Genomic DNA, 21,939 nt, shown 5'->3' on the forward strand with positions numbered 1-21,939 from the left:
ACTCCTAAGGCACGTCATCTGGAGGTTCGAGGGTAATGGGCAATAAATTGATGAAAACAAATTATTTGGAGGTTTTTGAAGTCGCTGAACACAAATACGTTATCAGAACCGACCCCCTGGAGCACCTTATGTGTAGGGTCAGATCATCTTCTAGAGTTTAGATGGATTTTGGCATAAAATTGATGCAAATGACGTTTAATGGTCTTGCAGTTTCCCCCATGTAGTTGTCGCATTTATAGGGTACTTAGTAGATGCAGTGTTTAGATCTTCCCTGTGAGTCGTTGGGTTTGGTTTTGGACAGGATATATCTCAGAGTGTTGGTTGTTTTGAAATATCGTTGTGATATTGTCCTTTTTTCCTATTCTTTTTAATTTTTCCGATTATTTCATTCATACGAGATCCTGACCAATAGAAAGCTACAGAAATAAAAATTAAACTGATTATTTTTTGATAATTTTAACTTCCAATCCTATAGTAAGATATTTGATCACGTGTTTAATTCTGTCCAATCAGACTAAAATTATACTGAGAATTATCTACTGTATAAAATTACCGATAGAATTTTTTTAAGTAGATTGTTTCTATTTAATGGCAACCAGTTTCCTAGTTTTGAAAACTGTCACATTTAAGAAAATATCCATAATATACGTATTAAAAGATAATCTTGCGAATATCATACGAGAGTAAAAATAAATAAGAAAATAATGCTTCATTTTTACTCAAATTTGTTGTCATTCGGCAATAGCCACTCGAGCCCTGCGGGCTCTCGTGTCTATTGCCAGGCGACAAATTTTCGAAAAACTGTCGCATTATTTTCAATTTAGTCTCACTCTCTTGTGATATTATACCCGATAATTTTTGATATTATCCCGTCGTCAAGTATATTACGTCAGATGCCCTTCGTTGCTACGAAAAAATACATTCAGTGACATTAATGACAATTAATGTTTTAAAATTTATAAAAGTGATGACTTTCAACCGTCAAATATTTATAACAACTGTGTGTTTAATTGTACTAATTTGTACTTACATAAATAAATTACAATAAAATTTTGGTTTTGAACAGTTTTATTCATGAAATAATCGCAACAAATTGCACTCGATCTCTAAAATTATTATGGAATTTTTGCCCTCGTGACACTTTGACATAATTTAACTGTCAAAACTGTCAAAAGGTCACTCGGGAAAAATTTGATAATTTTAGAGCTCTTGTGCAATTACTAGTGATAAGCCCTTTACACATGATATTGTTTTCATCTTTGAATCCCTTCTTTTGGATTTATCCGGAATGCTTATGGTGTTACGTTGTTTCTTTTCCATCTTGTGGCATTGAATCTGTTGAATGTCTCTGGTGCTTTGGGCCAAATGGAGAATACATCATCTACATATCTCCACCATACTATGGGTTGTTTGTCTTGTTTGTGTACTACTGTGTTGTTCGAAATCCTCCATGAATATATCAGATCAGCTAATAATAAAGATAAGGAAGTTCTCATAACTAATCCGAAATTTTGTCTATAGGAGTCACTGTTTAGTTAAAAATAATTATTGTATGTGCAAAGTGTTTTAAGCTACATGATGATTGATGGGCACATTCAGTTTGGTTTTTGTTGTAAATGTATCATCCCTTTCTAGTTTGCCCCTTATACTATTGTTTTTAAAGTTTTCTCTAGTGGTATATTATTGAAAAGACTGGTTATGTCAAAACTGACCAGCATATTTTTGGAATTGTAATCTATTTCTGCTAGTACTTGTAAGGCTATGGTGTCCAATACACGCTATACGCAGCCTACGTCGTCTATTGGAGGCAACCGGCTAAATTGGTGGTCATGTCAATTCACCCGTAATTTAAATTTGATTTAGAATTACTCTTTTTCAACTATTTTCGGTTGTAAGGTAGTTGTTTTTAATCAAAGTTTATTAAAAGTAACTAAAATGAAGAATTTTCCAAAGGTGTGACGCTGTATGCAGCCTTCAGCGTCTATTGGAGATTACAGCCTAAGAAATGCTGTTAGTTTGTGATAAAAGATTTGTGCAGTTTTGTAAATTTTATTTTGCAGTGATTTTATTGAAAATAATTACGTTATTAATGTGATTTGTTATTATTCTCGTATACATCATTTCTGCTTTTCAAATTTGAAGAACTATTCGGCAGAATGGCATTCATGCAATACAAATAAATTTATATAAACAACTTCCCAAAATATACTAACGCAAAACATAATGTGTCTGGAACTACAGGCCATTTGTCTAGATTTCGTTGTTATTTTTCACTTTTGTAAATAAAAATGAGTAATATTGCTGATTAAATAGAACCTTTTAACAAAATTAAGTTTTATACTTTGTAGATAATACCGTATGGTTTTAATAAAAACACGCTTTCAACAAAATGAACAGGTCGATGTAATAACTGAATATAATAATTAATATAAACTGAAAATTAACCATAATTTCAAGACAGCAAAATACTTTTAGACATTTCGGATCCGAGCTTTAAAATCGTTTCATCGTTTGTAGTAATGTTATTAAAATATTTCTAAAAGTTATAATTTTACTATAATAGGCTATTGATTATATTCAAAATAAGATAGCTAAAAGGAACTACAACGTTAACGGGGTTTTAATATTTAATATGGTCAATGGACATCTATATATGAAAAAACCGCGGAGTGCGGACATTTAAAGGGGTGCGTTTTTGAGAAATGGGTGAATTAGTCCCTGGGCACAGCTTACATTAGGGTGAGTTCTATGTACTTTTGGTACAAACATATCTACATAAAAATTGTTCCTGCTTAAATTTACTATCTAAATATCACTTTCTAAAGTCAATGATACTTTTTTTACAAAAATATATTCAAAAGAAAAAGCACAAAGAAACCCAAAAGAAAGAAATTTTATTTCTTGTCCCATAACTTTTGTCCACGAGGATATAGGTATAGACATAGACATTGCTTTACAGAAAAAAAACCTACATATTTCTTCTTTAGAATGTTGTTTAGTAGAGGTAATTAGGATTTACAGTTTTCGAAATATGATTTTTCAAATTTCGCCACTCACAGCAATTTTGGGCAATTTTTCTTGTTATTTTGCAAATATTGTTCTGTAACTTTTTTCCACGTAACTTTAGGTATATGCAATGGTACACGTAACAGGAATAGAAATCAATTACTTTTAAAATGGTCTACTGTATAACGTTGTACGACTTTTTTTTAAAGAGATTATGGTTTTTCAAGATTTCATACTTTTAACGATTTTTTATAATATATTATAAAAATAAAATAATATTACTATATAATATATTATATATTATATAATACCTAATATAAAAAATATTATTTTTTACATTTTTTACGATTATTTTTGAAATTTCTCATTATAACTTTTTTTTCTTGTACATAATATACTATATATTGCTCAATAAAGAGGGCTTACTTTCTGTTCTTTAAAATGGTGTATCATCTATATTTAAATACATATTGGAAACCGAGTGATTCTTTGATATTTTTTTACCTGTATTATTTAAAATTATTTCTTTTACAAAAATTACATAAACATTAGTCTTAGAAAACATCACTTTATTTAAAATTATTTAAACGATGACATTTAAAAAATTTTCGTCAGTCTCTTCGTTAGCATTAGCTTCAATATATTCCTCTGACACATCAGTTATCTTAGCGTTCCCACAATTAGTACCCATGCACATGCACCCTTTGCAGAATATTGAACAACTAATTCCTATCTTTCTACAACCGCAGTTTTTTGTACATCCTTTGGTACATTGCAGAAGTTACTTTAAAGATCACGAAATTTTAACCCTTCCATCTTTGTATATTTTAGAAACTGTTTGCTTAATTCGTAAACACATGCATGTCTTTCCAGCAAGGCCTCATCATGACTACTCCACCAGAAATTCAACTTTTGATGTCTATTTACCGATCCCGTCTTCTGAGTTAGTAAAGAAATCTATACTATATTCCGCAAAAAAACTATACAACCATCTCCCTTTACAACTTAAATCTGCAACATCCTTTCTCAAGTTCCGTAAAATGACAAAAGCTCATTTATCTAAAAGACCATATTATTCAGTAGAAGAGTTTCTTAATGACTAACTAAGAAATCACAGTAATGTACAAGTAACTAAAGTGTATTTATCTATATTTGGGTGTCACATACAGCAGCTTAAACCTATTGGTTCCTTTGTTTGTGTTTTATTATATTATGTTGTAGGTTCAATTTTGCAATTTATAGTAATTTTGCAATATATTGGTTTTTGTTTTTTTACTTCACTTTTTTTTTAACTTGTTTATATATTTTTTTTTATTGACGATTTATCTAATTTTATAAAATTGTATTTGTTATTGTTATTGTTATGTATATCTTTTTCGTGAATCTATGTTAAGCTTTGTCCATAAAATTGTATAATTTTCAGTGACAATAAAGCATATTTCTATTCTATTCTACATTTACAGGCTATTTTTTCAAGCAAAGCTTGTGGTGCAGGAGCTTTGACAGTAAATATTGGAATTATCCATATTTTGAAGTTTGCCCGACCAAGTCAAGTGGATCCAAAGTATTACCTATAAAAAATAAGATTCAATCATAACACACAATCACATAAAAAAGTTATAATGAGGAATTTAAAAAATAATCCTAAAATCAAAAATCGTTGCAAGTACTTCTTACATTTTGAAAAAGCATATCTTATTCAAAAATAATCCTAGAATTTTTTATAATACACTATTTTAAAGTAAACAGAATAATCTTTCTTTTTCGTTATATAATATATACCTAAATGTAGAACAAAAGTTATAATGGGAAATTTAAAAAATCATCGTAAAAAAGATAAAAACTCGTTAAAAGTAAAAAGTCTTAAAAAAGATAACCTCTTTAAAAGAAGTCGGACAACATTATACAGTAGAACGTTTTAAAGGTAATTGATTTCTATTCCTCTTGCATGTACCATTGCATATGCCTAAAGTTACGTAGAAAAAAGTTACAGAACAATATTTGCGAAATAACAAGGAAAATTGCCCAAAATTGCTGTGAGTGGAGAATTTCAAAAAAATCATATTTCGAAAAATGTAAATCCTCATGACCTCTACTAAACATCATTTTAAAGAGAAAATATGTAAGTTTTTTTCTGTGAAGCAATGTCTATACCTATATCCCCGTGGACAAAAGTTATGGGACAAAAAACAAAATTTCTTTCTTTTGGGTTTCTTTGTGCTTTTTCTTTTGAAGATATTTTTGTAAAAGAAAAGTATCTTTGACTTTAAAAGCTATATTTAGATAGGAAATTCAACCAGGAACAATTTTTATGTAGACGTGTTTCTACCAAAAGTGCATAGAACTCACCCTAATGTAACCTGTGCCCAGGGACTAATTCACCCATTTCTCAAAAACGCACCCCTTTAAATGGTAGCACTCCGCGGTTTTTTCATATATAGAGATTCATTGACCACATGAAATAATAAAACCCCGTTAACGTTGTGGTTCCTTTCTATAGTACATAATCAATAGACTATAATAGGTCTGGATCCCGCGTATGAAAAAAAGTTGATTAATAGCAAGCTGAAAATTTGTTAATAGCTTAAGGGTGTCTAGTCGGATAAACTTTGATATATGGAAACACTGGAACAGGAGCAGTTTTAATTGTGGAACAGGTTAAAAATTTGGAACGGTCAGACCACGAAAACGGCACATGTATTTTGTCCGACAGAACAGACTTAAACTCTCCGAACAGAGATTAAACTCTCATGCAAAAATCAGACTGCTATTTATCACCAAATGGGCGTTTTATTGAGTGGAACATGTAGAATATGTCAAATGACAGGAATTATGACAGGTGATATATAGCAGTCTGATTTTCGCATGAGAGATTAATCTCTGTTCGGAGAGTTTAAGTCTATTCTGTCGGACAAAATAAATGTGCCGTTTTCGTGGTCTGACCGTTCCAAATTTTTAACCTGTTCCACAATTAAAACTGCCCCTGTTCCAGTGTTCCCATATATCAAAGTTTATCCGACTGGACACCCTTAAGCTATTAACAAATTTTCAGCTTGCTATTAATCAACTTTTTTTTCATACGCGGGATCCAGACCTATAAGATACATTCGCCACACTCTGACATGTCGCGTAGCTACCCGTACGATATCTATTCCACATATATTAGAGATTGAGTGCATAAATTAATGGATATGGACAAAAAAAAATTTTATGCTAATTTATTGAAATATATAAAAATAATACACTTCTCGAAAAAAGTCCAAATATTCAAGAAACGACGAAACAAAAATAAGATTTAAAAAAATCTTGAAATGGAAACCTCTTATGCGGCGTCCTCACTGGTAAAAATTTGCGTCGAATAAGCTTTTCGTCGCAAAGATTTGCGTGCTCGAAGTAAATTGTGCTAATGTGGACGTTTTCGTCGTATAAATCGGACGCAAGAATTTTCGACGCACACGCTCCATCGGTTGTCGCTTTTCGAGCGAAGATCAAATAGCTTAAGCCCCGCCTCCTCACTGGTAAAAATTTGCGACACAAATTATTCTTCTGACAACAATTAGTTCAATACGCACGAAAAATTTACCTGTGAGTACGCGGCCTTAAATTTGTGGTTAGTTTGTTGTCTTCTCTGCTTGCCTCGTCCGTTTTTCCAGAGTAACAACTCTAACAACATAATAGGTGAAATTTTGTCACATTATGTTATGTTGTTTGCAAAATGACTAATTACAACTTTCGCAGATGATTGTTGCGATTCAAATTTATTTGTACCACAAATGAAACGCCTCGCTTGTATTTTTGCAGAGGGCTCCTCATTGCCTTCTGTTGGTTTTTTGTATTTTGTCAGAAAATATTTTGTAATATATTCTCTTCTGTACTTGTAAGTTGCATCGACATGAGGAATAGTTGTATTGGAATCGAATCGAATCGTTGTATTATTGTATCGAGTTGTATTGGAATAATATATCCAAGGGCCACCTTCTTCTTACTCTTCTCAATTTTTAGTATGTGTAACAGAATTTATTAACGCTACCTTTGCAGGCATTATATACTGCAAGATGATAACAGGTTTACTCGACACTGGATCTATATTTGCATACTCTTACATTCCTGAGATCACCATGAACTGCTTAATTTCTTTTCGGTCCATAGGACACCAATGAGAAATTTTTTGTAATAAAAACAATGAAGATAACAGGCCTGCATTTATGCGGCAAAAGTGTTGGGGTATTATGTTTATTACTTTTTATTTTAATGTTCTTAATCATAGTCATTTTATATTTGAATACCAGTTGTCACACGTCAAGTTACGATTAATACCTTGGGCTTCCTTCAACCAGTGGTGAACAATCTCAATCGCCCTATTTGGCATGTTGTAGAGACCGTCTGGTTGCGTATCGCAATAAAATAAAAAATTTGATACATAAAATGTTTTATACTATATAAAAATTTCAGTCCATTCATCGCCGGTTTCTTTGGAAGACGTCCAAGAAAACTAAAACGTTGCCAGAAAGACATTTCTTTAACTTTGTTGTTAAAAGTCCGCCCACAAATTAGTTACGCTTGCAATCTCTGTTAATGAATCTCTGGTTAATCTTATTACACCTAACTTTTTTATCTTTTTTCTTTGATTTCTGTTACTTTTATTATCGAATCGAATCTTTTTCTTCTTCTTCTGCCTCCAGTAATCCAACTTTAGACATTGGCCTCTCCCAATTCAATCCAGTGTTGTCTATTTTGTGCCACTTGTTTCCAGTTGTGTCCTCCAATCTTCTTTATGTCATCAGTCCATCTCATTTGTGGCCTTTCTCTGCTTCTTTTTCCTAACCACGGTCCCCATTGTTGTAATTTCGTGATTCCATCTTTTATCGTTCAGTCGGGCATTGTGTCCTGCGAACCTCCATTTTGGTTTTGCGTTTAATCCATTTATTTGTTTTTTATCTGAAAGCCTCACCCAGTTAGCATCAAATCGAATAACGGCAACTAAAAATAGGAATCTTTTTTTAATCATACCTGACCGAAAATTTTCAGAGCCAAATTTCTAAAAATTTGGTACGATTTTGCTTCTTGTATTCAGATTAACAAGAACAAACCTGTGAATACTTGCATTCCTCTTTCTAATACGTCTCTACTGGCATTATGTTCTCTTAGGCAGGCCGCACATCAAAGAAACATGAAACGTAAATTACGTTCCATGGAAATAAAACACTGCTAAACAAATATACGTCCGGCCATTTATGAAATTCTCCGAAAATAAAAATGTCTCATGAGCATGAATCACACTCGTTTCATTGGTAGGCGGACTTTGAATGTTTTTCGTTTCATGTTTCTTTGGTGTGCGGCTTGGCTTGCCTTATAAAATGTGATTTAACTATATTTATTGTTATTTCGGTATCCACGTTGGGCACCAATTGTGTAGCGATATACTACCTCAGAGAACTAAAATACTATCGTAAAATAATTTTGGAATCAACTATGATAGTTATCGTTAATGTCAGCCTAGCTCAGTCTCTCAAGTTGTGAGTACGCTTTCTCTTAATCAAAAAATATGTACGCAGAAAATTTAGATGGGGCAAATATAACAATAATTTAGCTAATCATGTTTATTTTTCATTAAAGAGAAAATAAAGTAATGTATTGTCAAAATCAAAGATATACATCTTGCCGAAAGCTAAGTTCGGATTATACTTATGGCACTTGTTATCTGACTGTAGCCTCTTGGTGTTTTGTCTGCTAGTTGATTTGAGACCTGGGCTTGGATGTTGTGGCCTCAGGTCACTTCAGTTGTAGCTGGTGGTTGTTGTTTAGATGTTAGTCCATGGTGGTCATCGCCGGCCATATTGGAGGCTCCAGGCTCAGGTGAAAGTAAGGATTGCTCAGTTACTAAGTCCAAAAACTAGAATACATAATATATATGAGACACCAAGAAATTAGAAACCAAAGCTCTTGCCATTTTTCAAGAAATAATCGAAAAGTAGCAGAAAGGCAAGGGTAAAATACAATTTTTAGGAATAATTAGCAATTAAATTAGATCTGTAGATTCCTACATGCATTTGAATAAAAATAATATAAAATATCGACCATGTGACTGGAGATTTAAGGTTAAATATTAAAAAAAAATGAAATGAAATGTTAAACGAATTATGAAGATAGGCTTAGGAAAAAAGGTAGTACAGTATTATTAAACAACATCCCTAATTTAGGAACGTCTCTGATGTGACGTTAATAACGTTACAATCTGCGACTATTTTTATAAAAGTACCTACTTCATTTTGAATATCGCTTGCTGGTTGTTTGGGGTTGGGAAAAATTTTTACGGGGTTTTTAGCGTTTACTTAAATTATCTTTGCTCTTTTGCAAATTTTTGTTTCATTTAGCAGTTCATATTTAGCAATAAAGTAAGTACATAGCTGTTACTCGCAACATCTTCTGTTAACAGTGTCGGCACTCGCATCTAATTTGTAGATACCTACAATATTTTTAGTACTAAATTCAGTACTGAATTTAGCATAATGGCAAGCAGACCTTAGACCCATTAGACAATAAATATAAATCATTCGTATTAACGTAAAAAATTGAAAGTCCAACAACCAAGTTAGTTGAAGCAGGGCTGATAGAGGAATCTGAAACTCTCTATTCCTAACATGGATCGCTCCATTCTTCTCTGTATGACTCTCAGATTGGTAGCGGTGGTTTTTCTTAAGTCTTTCTGTTCCGCATGTTAACACCGCAAGGACACATTGATCACATTCTTTTCTCGTCAGGCATGTGAGGAGCTTACTTTTAAAAGTTTCTCTCATTTTCCATATACTGCCCACTCAAAACCGATTCTTCCCTTCAATTCTTGGGTCTAATTATCCCTGCCATTCATAATTTTCAAAGTTTGTTATCATCGTGGTATGATGTACATTAAAATAGAAGTTTAGTCCTGTTTATTGATTAATATTTGCCATATTGATCGATTAATTTTTGCCATGATTAATAAAATTTGCTATATTGATCGCCAATCTCAATAGAAAAGGCACTTCGGAGAATGAGGATTAAAAAAGTTCAAGAAATATTCCATTAATCGATTTTGATTCTGACTTATTTTAATTTGTGTTGCGATTATATACATTGCGATTATATTTACATCATAGTCGTTTCATGCATCCTAATTTTAATTTAGTTCTGTCGAAGAGTCTACTGCGTCTCTCTCCCTCCCTCTCCTCTTTCTCTCTCAGTGTGTAATATGATTTGAATTTTTTACAGTTTATTTCCTTTCATGCACTTATTCTAATGGGATAATGGCATGTCTTATAAATACGTACGTCACTGTCAGGTACACACCTCCTTCTGTGCAATTTGTCGCAGAATCCTCAAGTTATGATACAGTGCAGTCGACCTAAATCTATTTTCTTTGAGAAAACCATTATTACTTGCTAATCTGTCAAGTTAGTTCACCGGAACGTGTTTCTTTAATACGTTCGAACAGCGTGAATGACTAATAGTTAGGTTTTTAGAAAAAAGTAGGTCATATCGCTCAATTGAGTCGTCTGATACTGCCGTAAAAGTGTCGGGATTGTTAACAGTTTTAGAACTTTCTAAATTACTATTATCAATTCTTAGAGTTTGGCCGTCGGTGGTTGGGTGTGGTATTGGAGTAAATGGTTAGCTGGGGTTTTAGAAAATTATTGTATGCACTGACAAGTTGAAATGTTGTCTGTAATTATCTTACAAATGCTTAAGCACTTCGTTTTCAAACACGATATGGATTATTCGGAGAGATACGTTTTATTGTTTACTTCTAATCAGATTAATATTATTAACCATATATAACACCTTAAGAAATTAAGTATTTCAAGTCGTTAGCATTGATTTCTTCATTTTTTTCTTAAGACAATACATCTATATCTATATCTATCTATAGCTTGAAGTATAAACACGAAATACGAATACATACAATAACACTAAAAATTTATCTTCATCCTTCTGTGCTATTTTTACCAACATTATTTTCTGATGTCGATCACTAAAGTATCGATGTTATGACCAGAAAATGGAAAAATATTTCTTTTCAAATGATCCAACTAAGATGTTTGCTTATACTTAAAAACTTTTAACTTATTGCAGCACCATTTTTTTAATGGTTTATGCAGCGTTTTTACTGAGAAAATGTAAGTATAGACGAATCTGTGAAGAAATCGAAATATCCGAAAATCAGTCAATAAAAAAAAATAGAGAAATGAAGAAACAAACCCTCATATGGTATTCACTTATTTTCAGAGAAAGCATATCATATATTATGATAGAGTTTCTCAAGAAGTTTTGTGATGGGCGCTCAATATGAAAGAAATTCTGAGTATGTGAAGATCAAGAGAGATATGTACGAGGGGGTAACAACTACTGTTACCCTGGAAAAATGTGGAAGAGGAGAGACTGATCAATTTCTTGTTAAAGTACGATTGAATCAGGGCTCAGTGCTGTCTTTATCCATTCTCAATACTGTTGGATCAGAGGACAGGTAATATACAGTGAAGCATTTGCTTGTGCTTAATGTTTGCTGATTATTTAGTGTTAGGACGAGATACTGAAATTATTTAGAAAAAAATTAGAACAGTGAAGACGAGCTTTTAAAAAAAAGGTTTAAAATTTAGTAGGAAAAACAAAATATGAAGTTGAAATTACAAATAAAATGATAACTGTGGGTGGTGAAATGATTGCAAATAGTAATTATTAGTACATAGGATCAGTATTACTGATAGTCCTGGATCCCGCGTACCAAAAAAGTTGATTAATAGCAAGCTGAAAATTTATTAGTATCTTAACGGTGTCTAGTCGGACTAACTTTGATGTGCGGGAAACTGAAACACGGGAAGTTTTAATTTTGGAACAGTTTAAAAATTTGGAACGTCAAATGTTTGTCAACGTCAAATTTTGGAACCTACAAAAACTCCCCATGTATTTTGTCGGACAGAACTTCCAAAATTGATTTGTTACCGTTTCATTAAATTCTCATAAAATAATCAGACTGCTATTTATCACCAATATAATTCCTGTTAGTTGACATGTTCTTCGTGTTGGACTTATTAAAATGCCCAGTTTGTGATAAATAGATCTGATTTTTGCATGAGAGTTTAATGAAATGGTGACAAATCAATTGGAAATTCTGTCCGACAAAATACATGGAATGTTTTCGTAATCTGACGTTCCAAATTTTTAACCTGCTCCACGATTAAAACTTCCCCTGTTCCAGCGTTCCCATGCATCAAAGTTTGTCCGACTAGACACCGTTAAGCTATTAACAAATTTTCAGCGTTATTTAACTTTTTTTTGATACGCGGGTCCAGGCCTATGACCATTGGTAAAGGAAACATGATTAACGAATATATTTGGTGGAAATGAGAATTGAGGATTCTTAGATAGATGAGTGTAGTGTAGTGGCAGTTACGGCTAAAATTAAGTATATAGTAGGGAAGGAAAGTATGCTAAATTTGCAGCTACTCGAGCGTTATGGGGACCTATTGGGTTGTGAAGATTAGATCCTAAAACCAAAAAAAGTTAAGTAAAGTTTTCCATTTAAGTGGAGACTTTCCATGTTTTTAATTCAATTTTCCATTTCCGACAATCGTTTATTCCGATTAGAGCGCCATCTATCCAAAATTCGAAAAAATGTCTCATCAATGTCAAATCTCCAATAAAAAATGGGGGCTTCTATTTAAGATTTTTAAATAACCCCCACCCCACTTTCGTGGGGGTCGTGTTTGGTGTCATTCGATCGATTTTTCAAAAATATGGAATATGTGTATTTTGCAGTTTTTCGATCTGATGTTTATTTCATGAAATACCGCAGGGTTCCTATTTAAAATTTTAAATTTACCCCCCAGCCCTCTCCGTGGGGGTCGTGTTTGGTATCATTCGATAGATTTTTAAAAAATATTGAATACGTCTTTTTTTAGTTTTTTTCATCTGCGGCTTATTTCTCGAAATATTCGGATTTTTCTTGTGAAACTTTGTGACACACATTTCCTTACACCCCACTCAAACCGTCAGATTTCTGAAATATATTAGAAATAGCAGATAATAAAAGGTACAAATAAACGTAAACAAACTATTTATTTTATAACCGAACCATATTATAACAATATACAAACAGAGAAATTAAGATGTGTCTTATACAACGTATACTTCCAGACTAAAAATCAAACTCAAAACTCTACTAACATCGTTTCCACATTCATGATGTAACTCGACACTTTTTCGCAATTTTACGTAAGAATGTTAGACCTAAAAAGGTTCGGGGAATCAGCCCGCCCACTTAGACTACATATGTCCATTTTAACACTAATAAAAATACCATAATTTATAGTTGAATATATTCTAACATCCCCTCGCAACTAAAATTATTTTTGAATTAGTCAAACAGACCCCCTTTACTACTTAAGTACTCTAACTTAACCCTATTCAGCGGCTTAGTCAACATATCAGCTGTCATATCCTCGGTAGGACAATACTTAAAGTTACCAACCCCTTTTTCATGCAATTCCTTTACGAAATGGTAATTTGTATCGATATGTTTTGTCCGATTACTGAATTTGTGATTTCCTAAAAGTTTTAGACAGCTTTGATTGTCTTCGTATATGACTAATTCTGGTTCTAAACCCACAAATTCCTTTATAACCTGTTTTAACCAAATTGCTTCCTGACATCCTTCAGCCAATGCTATGTACTCTGCTTCAGTTGATGATACAGACACGCAATTCTGTTTTCTACATCCCCAATTTATAGGCGAACCCCGTAATAAAAATATATACCCGCTATTTGATTTTCTGTTCCCTTTGTCTTCTGCCCAGTCAGCGTCTGCATAGCCGTATAATGCACTATCTGTTCCTTGTTGTCCTAAAATAGGCTTTTTATATTTAGTTTTCTTTAAATATCTCAACACTCTCTTTGCTTCGTTCCAATCTACTTCTTTTGAATTTTTATTCTGTTGACTTAGTATGGTGACGCTTGCCAATATATCCGGTCTAGTATTTACCGCAATATATAATAAACCACCAATCAGTTGTTGGTATATGTCACTGTTTTTCATCGGCTTTTCTCTGCTAAGCTTGTAGTATCCAACATCCAGCGGTATATTGGACTCTTTTGCATCTTTTATCTTAAACTTGTTCAGCAATTTGTCAATATAACTGGCTTGATTTAAACTATATATCCCTTGATCGCACCTTTCAATCTTCATACCTAGATAATTTTGTAATAATCCCAAACTCGTTATTTCAAAATTACATTTTAGATTCTTTTCAAATGTATCAATTACCTGTGTATCCTTTGCTGCCATTAAAATGTCATCCACGTATATAAGTACGTAAACTCTTTCATTATTTATTACCTTGATATATAAATATGTATCAATATTGCCTTTACAAAAATTTTCTTTAGATAAAACTTCATCAAGATTTTTGTTCCAAGTTCTGGCAGATTGTATCAAACCATATAAACTTTTATTTAATTTGCAAACACAACTTGTATCCTTTTCTTCAAATCGCTCAGGCTGTTTTATAAAAATTTCTTCTAACAGTTCTCCATTTAGAAAGGCTGTTTTTGCATCTATATGCCTTACTATGAGATTTTTACTCCATGCCTCTGTTAATAAAATTCGAAGAGTAGCTTGCCGCGCAACCGGAGCGAACAGTTCATCGTAGTCTACGCCGAATTTTTGGCTAAAACCCCTTGCTACCAGCCGTGTTTTGTACTTCTTCGAGCTTTGATCTTCGCCTGTTTTTAACTGGAATACCCATTTACATGAGACTATATTCTTTCCCTTTGGTGCTTGTATTAAATCCCAAGTTTTATTTTTCCTTAATGACGTGATTTCCTGTTCCATAGCTTGCTTCCATTTTTCACTTTCACATCTTTTAAGCGCTTCTTTAAAGTTTCTAGGTTCTACTTCTTCGAGTTCTGTCAACTTTGCTATGTAGCGCTCAGGTGGAATACCTTTATTTATTCTGCTAAGTCTACGATCACCTGAATTCTCTATATCGAGATCTGTATATAATTGATAGTTAGAATCACCGTCATCGTCATGGGATTCTTCCCAACTTAAGCTCTCATACGTGTTAGATGTGTCCGTAGAATTTTCTACTTCCTCCGTGTTTTCAAAATTTGCAACCTCTCTGTCTTCTACGTCGTTTGGCTCTATTTTCTTCCGTTCCATCATGGACCCAATGGATATTTCCTCAATTTTTGCCTCCTTTTTCTCGACGCATATATTTCTCTTGGAAAACACCACACTACGGCTAATTATAATACGTTCTGTATCTACATTTAACAATCTATATGCTTTTAATTCATCGGAATAACCTACAAATACCAGTGACACACCTTTTGGATCAAATTTATCCTTCATTTTTTCTTTGGGAATGTAACTATAAACCGTAGACCCAAATATTTGCAAATTCGACACATTCGGTATTACTTTATGCCACAATTCATAGGGCGTTTTTTCTTTCGACTTAGTAGGTAATCGATTTTTGCAAATAATTGGCCGTAACTATCGCTTCCTCCCAAAATTTCTTTGCTAAACCCGCATCGATTAACATGCACCTAGCCATTTCAACTAGAGATCGATTCTTTCTCTCTGCAACCCCGTTCTGTTTTGGAGAGTACCCTGCTGTATATTGAATTTTTATACCTTTACCCTTTAAAAATTCCCTTAAATTATTATTTACGTACTCGCCACCCCTATCCGACCTAACTACTTTTGGAACCATACCTAACTGATTACTCGCAAATTCTATAAACTCTTTTATACATTTTACCGTTTCATTTTTATGATTTAATTAATATATAGTTGTATATCTAGAAAAATCATCAATTAAAGTCAAAATATAACGTTTACCTCCTGGAGTAACAGTCTTCATGGGCCCGCAAATATCCGAATGTAATAAGTCAAGAATATTAAATGTATTTCTATGTATTTCTACTTTTACTTATAAAATTTGCTATTTGTAAATTAATTTAACTTTAAAATATATTAATACAAAGATTAACTTACTGTGACATATATTTAATATAGATTACTATGTATTTAGACCGCTATATATTTTCAATTATTTAAAATAATTAATCAGAAAATAAGTGAGCTTAATTTATACACCACAATACACAAAAAAAAATGAAAAATAGATCTGAAAATGCAAAAACAATTCTGATTAATAAATCTTACGGCTTATTTATAAAATAAAGTAGTCTAATTTTAAATACATATTTAAGTATTTTTATTTAACTCATTTTATGTATTTGTGTAGACGAGATTTAATAATTTGGTTGTAGAACTGATATAACCCTTCACCTTAAATTAACGACATTCGTGCTTTTAGAAAGGGCTATATTTGACTTGTATGTGTAATAAACGTGTTTAATAAATATTTTTTACAATGATATTGTTTGTTAATCTTCAAAAGAATTTCTTGTAATGGCAAACAATATTTTAGAAGAAAGTTTATTGTGCATCAATTCACTTTTTATAAATTAAGCTAATACCGAAATACCGGCATTTTTATTTTAAATACCGGTATCGAATACCGGACAAAAATCGTCCGAGATTCCGGTATTCGGGATCCCGGAATCCGGGTATTGTAAGCCCTAGTCTGATCCCTATGATTATGACAATAAAACTTTTTAGTTAGAAAGACCATTTTATTGTTTAACTAAGTTTAAATATTTTGAATAATGTTTCTGGTTTTTTAGAAAATATATTTTAATTATTTTTATATATTTTTTCTTTTGTATTACTACAATTATTAACAGAGAGTAAATAAAATGAATGATTTAATCCTTCTTGTGTATTCTATAGTGATGAGACAGTCTCTGGAAATCATAAAATGTTTACTTTTTTTTATTTCTTCACAAAAAATCATTGGGTATCTAATACCCATGTGTGCGGATTATGTTAAAAAAAATAGGTGTGATCTTCCAGGGTTAATGTGGGAGCATCTTCTTCTTCTTAAAGTTCCCTCTCCTACCGGAGGTTGGATATCATAATGGCTATGGTCACTTTGTTGGCTGTTGCTCTAAATAGTTGTAATAAACTACAGTTAAACCATTCTCTAAGGTTCCTCAGCCAGGAGATGCGTCTTCTTCCTATGCTTCTTCTTCCTTGGATCCTTCCTTGCATAATAATTCTCAGCAACTCATATTTTTCTCCTCTGATAATGTGACCCAAATATTCCAGTTTTCTAGTTTTTATACTTTTCATAATTTCTAACTCCTTATTTAAACGTCGTAGCACTTCAACATTGGTAATCCTTTGAGCCCACTGAATTTTCAATATTCTTCTGTAACACCACATTTCGAACGCTTCTATTCTTCTTATGTGTTGTCTCTTCAATGTCCAAGCTCCCATTCCTTATATCAATATAGAAAATATGTAGCATCTTAGAGCCCCAATCTGACAGGCAACTGAAGGTCTTTGTTTGTAAGCAGTGTTTTCATTTTTATAAATGCTTGCCTTGCAGTTTCAATTCGGACTTTAATTTCTTTGCTTTGGTCATTTTTGTCATCAACCCAGGTTCCCAGATATTTGTATGTCTTTACTTTTTCTATTTAGGTTTGCTCTATCATTAACCGTTCATTTCCATGTTCTGTTTTTGAGACAATCATAAATTTAGTTTTTTTCTTGTTTATTTTTAGTCCGTATCGCATGCAATAATCGTTAATTCTATTTAGCAATTCTTGTAGTGATTTCAGGGTGTCTGCCATTATAACGGTGTCATCAGCGAATCTTATGTTATTTACTATTCTTCCTTTATAGAGATTCCATCACTTAGCTCCGCTATCGCTTCCTGAAATATAGCTTCACTGTACAGGTTAAACAGTAGCGGCGACAGAACACAACCCTGTCTTACTCCTCTCTTTATATCAATATTCTCGGATTCTTGTTCTTCTATCTTTATATTGGCCTTTTGATTCCAATACAGATTGATGATAATTCGTAAATCTCGTCTGTCTATATCTCTGTTTTTCAATAATGCTATGAGTTTTTCATGTCGGACCCTGTCGAACGCTTTTTCGAAGTCGATGAAACAGGAATAAATATCCATGTTCATATCTAAGCATCTTTGAGAGAGGACATTAAACGCAAACAATGCATCTCTTGTTCCAAGTCCTTTGCGGAACCCAAATTGGGTATCATCCATATCATATTCTAGCTTTCTGTATAATCTTCCATGAATCACCTTTAGAAATATTTTGAGGGTATGGCTTATTAGTGATATTGTCCTATAGTCCGAACAGTCTTTAACGTATATTGGTTTTTGGTATTGTTACAAAGATGGACACCAACCATTTCTGAGGGATTTTTCCGGTTTTATATACTTCATTAAACAGTCCAGTAGTACCGGTATAGTTTCATCGTCTAGACATTTCAGTAATTCCGCAGGTATTTCGTCTGGACCTACAGTTTTTCCGTTTTTTGCGTTTCGTATTGCTTGTTCGATTTCCTCCATTATGATCTCTGGTCCCGTTTCGCTGTCGATTTCTTCCGGTTCTCGTCTATTATCCTCAAACAGATCTGTTATGTATGACTTCCACTTTTTTAATTTCTCTTTGACTTCTATAATATTTTTTCCATTTATGTCTTTAAGAAGGCCATCGTTCTTTTTTCGCTGTGTATTTGTGATTTCCTTTATTTTCTTGTGCATGTGGGAGCATGTGGGAGCATAAGTTAAGATAATTCGGACATGTTCAGTGTCGAGAGGCTAATCAACGCGTACTCGGAATTGCTGATTTTTATCTTCCTCAAAGGAACACGAGAGAAATACTAAAGGAGGATGTGCTCAGGTAGGACATTTCGGTGAAGGAGATTTAATTGGTACGACCTAACTTATGAAGAACTTATGGAGAAATAATATTTGGAAACTGTTTTCTTGTGGAATGTCTCATTCTAATTTAAATATTGTATTTATATGGGATTAGCCACAGTTGCTGGTAATAACAATAATTACATTTTTACATAAAAAGATTTGACGCTTCGATTTCTACCAATCAAATCGTTTTCAAAAGATTAATAAGAAAATTTGTGTTTAAAGAGTGTATACTCTCTATCATAATATGAATAGATTATCAAGATATCCTAATATGAATAGATTATCACATAGATGAATCAAGAATATATTATTATATTCTTTGAACACAATTTTTCTTATTAATTGTTAAAGATTGATAAAGCATTGATAATTAAGACCATAATATAAACACAATATTTAACTTATGAAGAAATGTCATTATGGTTATGAAAGTCCTATACATATTTTATATGTATATTATATTATGTCCTATCTTTAACTGTGTATGTTAATATATAGATCATTCTTACGTTTTCTTCTAAATTGAGAAAATAAAATGTCAATATTCCAACTGAACAAAAATTATAAATCCCATATTTTAAAAATTATCCGTCAAGCATAGTATCAAATATGTCCACGAAAATTGTAAAAAATAAAGAATTTCCGTTGTTAATTGGGTGCAAAACCGGCCCCGTTTCATACTTTGTCGAGATTTTTGTCCGATCAGCGCTTTCCTTACGTATACACCAACAAATTTCCAGCGATATTAATTCGAGTCTTTAGTATCTGTCAAGCGGAGATCCATGCCGAGAAAACGCCATCTGCAATGCTAATCAGCAATTCAGTAAGGCTTAAGGGATTCACAAATAAATAAAGAATAGGCTGTAGCAGTGGCTCAGATTTAGGACAAGTTCTAGGGTCAATATCAATAATATGCTAAATTAGAGTTATAGCTATGGTAACTTACATGGTAACTAATGTGTTTTCGAATATTTTTAAAAGAAGAAGTAATGTATTCAATCTTACTGACAGAGCAATTCAGCTGTTTAGCACGCAATACCATTCCGGAAATCAGAAAAAGTTAAAGATATTAAAAGAAAATATTCCACTAGAATTTTGAACACTTCAATAAAAAATAATTTGCATTACCAGAAATTAATCAAATTCCAATACCAATCCAGAACAAACCCAAACTATACCTAACAATAATAATAATAATAATGTCAACGGCTCAAGCAACATATCCTTAGCATATATTAATGGAATATCCGATTAAATGTTGACATACATCGTCAGAAACAGAAACATCTGGATTTTTTTTTCAAAAGTTATACCCAATGTTACTAAAGATCCGGATGTTGTTTATAAAGTAAATTGTAAAGACTTCCACTCTACAATATATTGGCCAAACACAGCAATATGTACAGAGAAGGGTGATTGTCCATAAACAGAGTATACAAATTAACAAACTATTGAAAACTGCAGCCTTAGCTAAGCATTCTATAAAAAATAACCATGCTTTTGACTTTAAAAATGTACAGATTTCAGAAAAAGAACGGAACAAAAAAAGATGTATATTGGAGATGATTTACATAAAAATATATCAAAACTGTATCAATAACAAGAAAAATATAAAGGATCTTTCCAATATATACTATAACTTAATAAATTGAGTTTTCCGTAAATACACCATTGCATTGGCAGATATTTTAAATACGACCATAAACCAGTCGTCGATTTCAAGTATCTGCCATGTGGTTGTAGGATAAAATATCATTTTTGCATTACATCTCAAACCAGTATGTAGTGCACACATAAACATAAATTGTATTTAACTAATTTTTATATAATTATGCTGTACTTAAGTGCTTATTGAAAATGGCGAAGATATCCGAAATGTTTGAATTTATGCGCAATGGCGTAAAATGTACCCAACTTTTGTATTAATTATCCAACATTATTAAAAGTGTTGAGAACGAAGCATAGTTACTTTTCTGTACATATACATATGCATGTGAAATTGTATTGAAAATAAACTATGCTTTGAATTACTAAGAAAAGAAAAGTATTTTTAAAGTCTGTAAAATTTATTAATTCCTACCTGAGCGCTTTCGACTTACAAAGGCATCGTCAGAGCTATGGTCAAATGATTAAGTACCACTATAAAAACAGGATCACATTTTTTGTGTTAAAAAAATTATTAAAAAATTCCTTGTCGTTTTTTTTGCAAGCTTGGTTGGGGGTTGAATTTAAATTTAAATAAGTTGTAAGAAAGTTAAAAACGGTTAAAAAATATCGGAAAAGCAAATGGGAATTCCTCAAAAACACATTAAAATTTTTGATCATGGTAGAGTTCATAAACTCATTATCTTAAGTTAAAGCAACTAGCAGAATAGTTAAGGCTTCTGAATCTTCTTGGAAAAATAATGACTATTACGAACTTAAACTAATTATTGTCTTCAAGAAAGACAGAAAGGAACAAAGAACAAGTAATTGGACTTCGTAAGTCCTAGGTTTTCACCCAAAGTAATCGAAAGTAGAACTGGAAGACGATATTTGAACGCTTCGTGTAACTTTGCGCCGATTGATAAACGATTTTACTAATTTTGAGTCATTTTTACTAAACCTTGGGTCATCATTGTTTAAACAGAGAAGACTTCAAAACCGAAACTAAAGAGTCAAACTCAACTTTTCAATATGCTTCGATTGATGTGTTACATGTAATATTTCTGCACTTCTGGTTAGAACTATTTAACCGGAAATGATATAAAAACCAAAATTTTACATTTGTTCTCATCTTGCTAAGGCACGTCGAATGATATATCACTTATACTATTTCGGTGACTTTAAAACAGTTCATACGGTTGCAACTCTAAAACCGGAAGTCCGATGTCAAATTTCTCATCTTTAATACCATCCTTGGGTTATACGCTTTTATTCGACACCTCATCTGTCATTCTATCTGTATTAATAACGGAAGAGATAGACATACGGGCAGACAGTCATGAAACCGGAATTATATAAATATTTGTTCTCTTCTTGCGAAGTCGCGTCGAATAATATATCACTTGTATTATTCCGGTGACTCTAAAACAGTACTTCTGGTCGC

This window comes from Diabrotica virgifera, chromosome 2, assembly GCF_917563875.1.
Source record: "Diabrotica virgifera virgifera chromosome 2, PGI_DIABVI_V3a".
Taxonomy (NCBI): domain Eukaryota; kingdom Metazoa; phylum Arthropoda; class Insecta; order Coleoptera; family Chrysomelidae; genus Diabrotica; species Diabrotica virgifera.